Source organism: Acromyrmex echinatior, chromosome 6 (genome assembly GCF_024713525.1).
Source record: "Acromyrmex echinatior isolate Ae372 chromosome 6, ASM2471352v2, whole genome shotgun sequence".
In the NCBI taxonomy this organism is placed as follows: Eukaryota; Metazoa; Arthropoda; class Insecta; order Hymenoptera; family Formicidae; genus Acromyrmex; species Acromyrmex echinatior.
In genome coordinates, this window is record NC_141857.1 from 15524949 (window position 1) to 15534398 (window position 9450).

The window sequence follows — 9450 nt, forward strand, 5'->3', positions numbered from 1 at the left end:
TAGCAAAAATGCAAATGCAAAAATGATTTCAAAACGTAAACATTGATGAGATATACAATAGTTTACGACTTTCCATACACTATATGTATCGCGTTCGTCGAGGTGATCTGCAAGAACGCGTGGTCTCGGGCGTTGGGTGCAAGATCAGAATATTGGAGATCTTATGTTCGATTCTGCTTTTTCCTTTTTTAATTTTTATTTAATAAATAACATTTTATTTATTAAATTTATTAATAAACATATTACTCCAAATATACTTTTTATAAAATTTCAAAAATTATATACGTATACTTCAATGTGCTCGAAATTATTTGCGCATTTCGAGCCGATTTCTGAAATGCTGCCTACTTTTCCTTCACAATCGCTCGACGCTTGACGGTCGAACCGCTCACGCGTGGACGTGTATCTCAAAAGTGTCATAGTATAAGAAACATGCTGCGACCATACCTTCCAGCAAATTGTCATGAAAATATTTTCCTTCCTACATAATATTGTATTTTCTTAATAATGGTGATTGAACATCATATTAATAACTTAATGCATTTTACTAAATGTAATGTACATTTAAAATATTACTTTATTATTTTTACATTCAGTTTCAAAGAGTTGACTGATCACATTTTTATGCCACAGAATGTAATATAAAATTTTACTTTACCGCATCATACATCTGGTCATCTATTTGTACTTTTTTTTAGTGGAATAAACCTGGAGAATACATTTAAATGACGTATCAATAATAGAACCTCAAAGATAATAGAGAGTCTTTTTACAATAACGTGAATTTAGATACGGTGAACGCCTTTTCTTAATTAGTCGCTAAGGAAAAGATAATGTGATCATGATATCGATTATGTATCTTTTTTCTTAGAGTGATAAATAACAATTTTTTGTATGTATGTGTATTATATATATATATGCATACATATATCATTTTGCATGACGCTGTATGTGTGGAAAACAACAGCATTATACGAGTCAATCAGCTGTAACCAGTATGACCCGCGTTCACAGTATCATTGCCGCACAACAGTACTGTCAATGTAGTGTAGTGTAGTAGTATTCTACACACACCATATATATATATGTGTGTGTGTGTGTGTGTATATATGTGTATGTATATATGTGTGTATATGTATATATATATATATTTATATAGTGTTTTTTGTTCACAAAATAGAAAAAATAGTAGCAGAATATTGTCTGCCTTTGATAAGAGAAGGTTATGGGTGCTTTATAACAAGCGACTCAGTACAATATCTCCCTTGTATTATCGAACAAAATTGTAATAATGCACCGTGTCGCACTGTGTCTCTTGTTGGAAAGCACTCTAGAAGACCAAAATTGGTTATTGTGATGTGTGTTTCTTGTTGGCACCCTATAAAGCCAGAATGAGAAAGGTTAGCATCTTTATGTTATTCGTAAAAATATCACTTTTATTTATGATACAAGTGATATGATTAAATTTATTGTTATAACAATAAATTGCGCTTTGCCTAATTATGATCCAATGTCAGAGGCGTTCATCGTGAGCTGACTATTTTTAATTTACTGCCAGAGGCGTTAATCGTGAGCTGGCTAGCTATAACAAAATGTCACAGCCATAAATCATATTTTGGCTAGTTATAGACAAATGTCAGAGGCGTTCATCGTGGGCTGACTATTTTTAATTTACTGCCAGAGGCATTAATTGTGAGCTGGCTAGTTATAACAAAATGCCACAGCCGTAAATCGTGCTTTGGCTAGTTATAGACAAATGTTAGAGGCGTTCATCGTGGGCTGACTATATTTAATTCACTGTCAGAGGCGTTAATTGTGAGCTGACTAACTATAACAAAATGCCACAGCCGTAATCGTGCTTTGGCTAGTTACAAATAAATGTCAAAGGCGTTTATATATGTACTGACTATTTTTAATTTATTGGAAGCATTTCGATTATTAAATTGGTGAAATACAATTACGGAAACAATTTATAGAATTTTGCGTCTGCAATTAAAGAAATGCAAATAGATGCATTGTCATGATGGAATCAAAAGCTAATTGCTTGACATAACCGAAACAAAGAAACTAATGAAGAAAAAAAACTGAATATCAGTAAATAGTTTCTTTGAAACCTTACAACTTTTGTCTGAAACGTTTTTTCTAAAAACGTTATGTAATAGCCTTAGCACAAGGATGGTCGTAATTGAATCGTAGAACGTGAATCATAGGGCAACGCATTATATTTTGGCGTACTATGCATGCCGATACACGTTCACATTCCTTTACGATTAGTTATAGTCACCTTTATATTCAGTTCCTAAATTCGGAGTCTTTTTGGACACCCTATATAATATATATGTTATACATATATGTATGTATATATATATATATATATATATATATATATGTATGTATATATACAACATACATTACACAGTCAATAGTCACATGCATAATTTTTGTACGATGCTGTACGTTTATGAAATGTATGTAAGTATATCATATTCAAAGTGTTTTAGCAAATATATACACTTACAGGTCAATGTACGTTGACTAACAGCAAGTTACAATAAGTATATTTTTACTAAATGAACACTCTGACTGTGACTTAGATATATTTTCGGATGCAACCATGTATTTGAAATACATGTATACACGTGTAATGTAATAGCACTTTTTCCTTTATTCCCAATGTCATTTTAACTTAGGATGTAACATGTCAGTACGTAAATACATTGCACATACATATGTAACTATTCCATCTCTTTTTATTATGTTTAATGGGCCTTTTACAATTATAAGCCATAAATCAGCCATAAATAAGAAGTCAAACGCTAAAAATTGGCTGTGATTGATCAATTTTTAGCTTCTGACTTCTGATTTGTAACTAATGTGTTATTGTAGAAGGCCCATAATAAAAAGAGATAGAAGTTACTCATACTTAGCTTTTCATGCAGATATAATATAGACACAGTCTATTAGTGAATATTAGAATTATATTTTATGTGCATTATGATGTGTACACACATTATAAAATATATTTCTAATTCATATTCACATATGTGTGTAGCTACTTCATCTCTTTTTGTTACGTATAACAAAAAGGTGTACTGATGTCTTCTTTTTTCTACGTTTAATAAAAAGAGATATATTTTTTATGATCAAATAATAGTGATATATACTTTTATATTTCAATATCAAAATATACAACGAACATAAATCAAAGCTAACGATAATCAAACGCAGATGATCAGACGTAACATCTTAAAAAAAATAATCAAATTACGAATCCTCTGATAAATCCTCATTTTATGTGTGTGTATATATATATATATATATATATATATATACATGCATTATATATATATATATTTTATATATGTATACAATTTTAATATTGCACATTTAAACACAGAGAATGCATAAACAGCTTAGCATTGATAACTTCTATCTGCAACGTATGTATATTCACACATTATAGTACATATATGCAATATTGTACAATATTGCCTATGTGTGTATTATATTTAAGTACATCACTAATATTTTAACATGATTAACTTCTACATATTTTTATTAAACATAGCAAAAAATGGTATAGCTATGTATATTATATGTGTAATATATCTATATATAGCTAATACATATCACATCCTGACCTAAAATGACATTGTACGACAGGAAAAATGCTATTATATAGGCCCATGTGTCAATGTACACTGTCAATACTGAAAATCTATAGTTACGTATTTTCAGTACTCGCAGTGAATATCGAAATACAGTTGTAGTATCACTTTTTCCTATGATTTTTCCTATCATTTAGAGTTTAGTCAAGATGTAACATATATTACTGTCAATATATGGACACGTGTTTCATATATATATAAATGAATACGACATTGCACATACATAATGTAACTCTTTTTACTCTGTCTAATAAAAAGAGATAGATACTTATAGTACTTATACATTACTAATATGTCGACTATATATCTAATATAGAAAATTGTATGTACATTATACTATGATAATTCTAACATTGTTGTAACATATAACAAAACATTATTAGTGAATATAAATTATAATTATATTTTATATGTATTATAATGTACATATACACAATAATGTACAAAATATAATTTTAATATTGCATATATCATTAATTCTATCTTGCATATATCATTAACTAACATGTTTATGTCTTCACTAATATGTCAATAATATTTTTTGTGTTATTGTGTATATACACATATATTATAATACACATAAAATGTAATTGTAATTCGTATTCATGAATGTCTTTTTATGTACAACATTAGAATTACATTTTATATATCATTATACACATTATAATATAAAATTTTAATATTGCAAAAATGGACATAGAGAATATCTGCATGAATATCTATATATATATATATATATTATGATATTCATTTATGATAATATATTATCGTAACCTAAAATGGCATTGGATGTAAGAAAAAAGTGCTATTACGGTTTCGTATCGATATATTTATTAATTAAAAATCTGTATTTTATATATATTACAGACTTTTAGTACTGGTGATATATATTAGAACACGGCCTACATTGCATGTGTATATAATACAACTAAATATGTATATAATGCAATTAAATTTCTAAGGTCCGATTCTACAAATATAAGATTAACTTCAATTATGTTTATTTTTTTTTCAATTCTAAAATTGGAAAATTTTCCAAAATAAATCTTACATTGTGGGACCGATCCTAATACACGTCCCTGTTAAGATGGTAATGTAGGAAACGGAATAAAAATATCGATAATTAATCGATCGAATTTCCTGCATGATCATATTAACTTCAGAGGGCGTAAGCAGATTATACATTGGAAATGAAAACCTGTAATATCGACCTTGATCAAGTTCGGCCTTCGCTCCAGCATCCCCTTAAGATTAAAGAAGGATCAAATTGAAAGCAGCAGCGAGAGTGATAGCGATAGTGATAGTGAAGAAGAAGAATTAAAATCAAAAAAAGATCAGCAACAGAACAAAAAGAGTGTAAAAATAAAAGCAGAGGATATACAGCAAAAATAATTGAGAAAGAAATATAAAGAAATTTTAATGATTTTTCTTCTGTAAACTTGTAAAGATTAATAAACGCGGATTTATGTTTCTCCATTATATATATATATATACTTATATATATATATATATATATATATTATATATATATATATAATATTCTTTACTTTATTCAATATTTTTATATATATAGTATTTTTTCTATATTTTCTATATATAGAAATTATAATAATAAGTTTGATTTTATAAAAGCTTTGAAGAATGTTTCATACATTGAGCTGCAAAAAATTAATTTTTGTATTTTCCTATTTTTCTTGTAATATTTACATTCTTTTATTTTCATGATTCCGTGATTTCATTTTTTTTTTTAATTAATCTTATCAAAATTCCTGAAACACATATATTTTTTAAAAACAGAATCATGAAATATTACAAGAGAAAAAAAATAAATATTAAATATACAAATATACAATAAAAATCTAAATGTTTGTATTTATTTTCTTGTATTTTTACATTCTCATATAAATCTCTAAATTAAAACAAAGCCAAATTATCATTACATTAATAAAACATTAGACGTTTCGGCCACAATCTGGCCATCTTCAGTAAATTCACAATATTCTTAAAATGCAAAATTCTGACATTGTTTTTTCATCATGTGAAGGTGCAACGTACCTTTTGACACAAATATATAAATAGTGGTAACATACATGCTATGACAAATAATAACACACAATGTCACGACAAATTTCCATCCATGTAAAGGATGTACTTAAGGTTCATCAAAAAGTTTTTTTGCTGTAAAACAGGTAATGATTCTATTCTCATACTTTTCGACTTGAAAATATTAATGATAGGTTAAATTTTAAATTAGAATCTAGAAATTCTTGTTCTACATAATTCGAAATATGACAATTAGCGCTGCAACATTGTTGTACGATGCACCTTCACATGATAAAAGAACATGTTTAGATATAATTATTTCACATGACAATTGAATGTAATGTCAGATTTGTAATTTTGCGTCTAATGTTTTATTAATGTAATGATAATTAAATATCATAAATAACACCTTGTACTGTGGTTTTATGCTCTTCTTTTCATAAGTTTTAATTTATAAACCGTTAGTTTCTATTATGTATATATACATATATATTTTATATATATATATATATATATATATATATATATATATATAATATATATTTGAAGATTTGAATTTATGTACATAATAAAAATAGAGATAAAATTGCTTTTACATTAATAATTCATGTAATTATTCTCTACATTTTTGGAGTGAAATTTTATTCCAAAATAATGAAAATTGAATGTCTTGAAAGAGTACAAATCCAATCTTCAAGAGTAACAAATTTTTACCCTCTCGAAATGAATTTCACTCCAAAGGATTTTATTCTCTAAATTCTTTGGAGTAAAATTCACTCTTTTGGAGTCAAATAAAGTGAATTTTATTAATAAATATAAATCTTGATATCCACGTTATTTAATGGGAAATAATATAAGTATTCATGAATTACACATCCACGTGGAAATCCAGTAAAATATCTATTATACATATGTGAATATTATGTGGAAACTCGCAGGAGAAATTTGATTAGAGATATCGATTAAACTTCCACGTGGATTATTTGAGCGGATTGTTTAGATTATTCACGTGGATTCATGTATTTATTCTCATTATTATATGGGTGGATATCGTATTATGTGAAATCTTATAAGAAAAATTGACTAGAAATATTGATTTGACCGTTTTTGAGTGGACTGTCACTCGTAGAATCCACGTGTCAGTCCATGTTAAATCCGTGAAATCTAAGTACATGTTCTCATCGAGATGGTGATATGGCAATGGCAGCGGCGACGAAAAAAATACGGAATGTATAGCGGAATGTCATCACGTGTATGTTTATGTAATTCATCGACCGAAATCCTGTATTTACATAAACATAGGACCCTGGTTATCACTGTTTACATAAACAGTGATACTGGCGATCGGGGATCTTCCCGCGCTTACGAGTACCGCCTCGCTTTTCCATCAGAGGACCATAGTTAAAACCCGCCTAATACCTACCTTCGATATTTTTACAATAACATTTATAGGTGTAAATAAGGTTTTTTATACTCTGAAATCATTGTTACGTCCAGCAGACTCCCATTCTTTTCTTTCGTGAAAATCTGGAATTCATTGAAATAAAGAGACAACGAATACGAATAACGAACAAGTTGAGCATTATAGCCTAGAGAAGACTAAAAATTTTCTTTTCCCATACTAAAGACTAAAACAAAGAATCCAGTATCTCTTCGTAAATGTCACTCTGAGATAAACTAAAAATCGGTGCACATGCACAAGCGGTGGGACCAAAAAGACACCGAGTTTGTGTCCCTCGGACACTGTGGCTGAAATAATAATAAATAGAAGCGTAAGACCGACGCCAAGATACTTTTTAACGATTAAGTCGCAACGATTCTTATGAGTCCGTGGTCACAAAATCTAAGAAGCGACACGCGACATTCAGGGATAGATTCTGGGTCTCGTGCTGCATGTGCGCTTTCTTGACTCACTGCATGTGCTTTTTCCCATAAATATTAAAGCCACAAAATTTAGGAGAACACTTTTCCACATTACAGATTCCGGTCAACATCCTTTCCTCTCCCAAAATCTTGATCAATCCGAGAGCAAAAAAAAATCCTACTACTATCTAAATCCTACTACTAAAAATCATCCTATTAACGAAACCTATTCCACCAATCCGAACCTGAGTAATCGGGACTGATTAATATAAAAACCGCGATTCCGCGATTTTCTGAATGATTTTTCTCTGAGTTTTTGGAAGCTATAGTTATGTCGGAACTTTGAAAAAGGCTTCATCCGATTCTCGAAGCCCTTTTTCTCCAATAAAGTCAGTATAATCTAGTAATCTATACTATCAACTTAAGACCAACGACACTGGTTGACCGGGGAAATTGAAACGGATCTGGCGTCCAGCATCCCATAGTCCGACGGTCTCTCGGACACTCGATAGATCGCTATCACCAAGTAGTAAGTCTTGGATTTCGCTGTAGTACACTGGGTGGTCCCTCGTTTTTTGTATGCTGTCTCTTTAAAGATAATCAAATTTTCACGCAATTCTTCCGCCTTTTGTCACCATCATCTAGTGGGGACTAACAATGCGCGCCGATTTACCATGTCCGCTTTAACACCGCGGAAAACTCGAGAACAATCTCTGTTAATTTAGGCATCGCCCTAAAACAGACTCCGGTCATTCAGCCTCCAGCCTCGACTCTATCACCGCTAGAAATTTCTTACTCCCCTGTCTCCGATCTATCCCCAAACTTCTACGATAACATCTTCCCGTCTAGTCTTCCCTCTGTTTCACATCCGATATCAACATCCCCGATTAAAGAATTTTCTCGTCTTGCATACCACTCCCTCAATTCCTCCTGTTCAACCTGATGCTTACTCTCCCGCTAGTCACCTTCCTCTCCTCTTTCATATCCATTAGTTGTTGGAATACATTCTACCTTCTTTATTTCTTCGATTAACGACCGAATGATAGTCAGCATCGCAGGATCCACTTCCCTATTTTCAGTCCTCATGTCATCCCCCATCGATCCTCTTTCTCTCCAACCATATGAACTTGCACTTGAACCACACAACTTTAACTTTCTCCTCCTTTTTCCAAATTTTTCATACTCAAAATAACGTCCGCATTACACACAACTCTCTTTTCACCTACACACTCACACATACATAAATGCGTACGACCATATATTTCAGAATAGAAAATCAAAGGATTGTATTTTTATATTTAAGAAAAATGTATTACTAAATATTGCTTTTATTATAATTAATAATAAATATTTATTATTATTAAATTAAACACACGTTTGTTAATTTGAAAAACATCTCCTTGTATTTATTGTAAGCTCTCTCGCGGTTGCACTTCGCCTTCTCCCCAAACACTTGGATTAAGCCAGTTCCATGAAAGCCAGGACGTACTGGCACATCTGGTTAAAGTGCGCCCCGGCACACTGATCCAGTTTAGGACCTTTAAATTAAGTATATTCGACTCGTGTGTTCGTTTAGCGGAGCACGAGTTGAGGTTTCCACTTCGTCCTCCATTCAACTCCCGGCTCGTTAGGAACCTTAGAACGAAGCGAAGTGCCTCCCGATTTGCGTCGGTTCTTCCCCACAGCTCCCTTGCAGAACCTGGACATGACCAAATTTAATAATTCGATTCCTATTGCGTTCACCCCCTCAGCTTTATGCACGCGGAGCTTAGACATAACATCATTATATTTAAAACATTTTTTCATCGAGTATCATTATTATAATGAATATAATGAATAAACGATATAAAATATAAATTTATTGTATATAAACATT

The 9450-nt window shown here is 30.8% G+C and overlaps 1 protein-coding gene across 1 annotated transcript in view; it reads right to left on the bottom strand.

Annotated features, from left to right (window-relative positions):
- The window catches only part of spz3 (Spaetzle domain-containing protein 3), a 279567-nt gene that overhangs the window by 196614 nt on the left and 73503 nt on the right, over positions 1 to 9450 (bottom strand). The window lies entirely within an intron of this gene.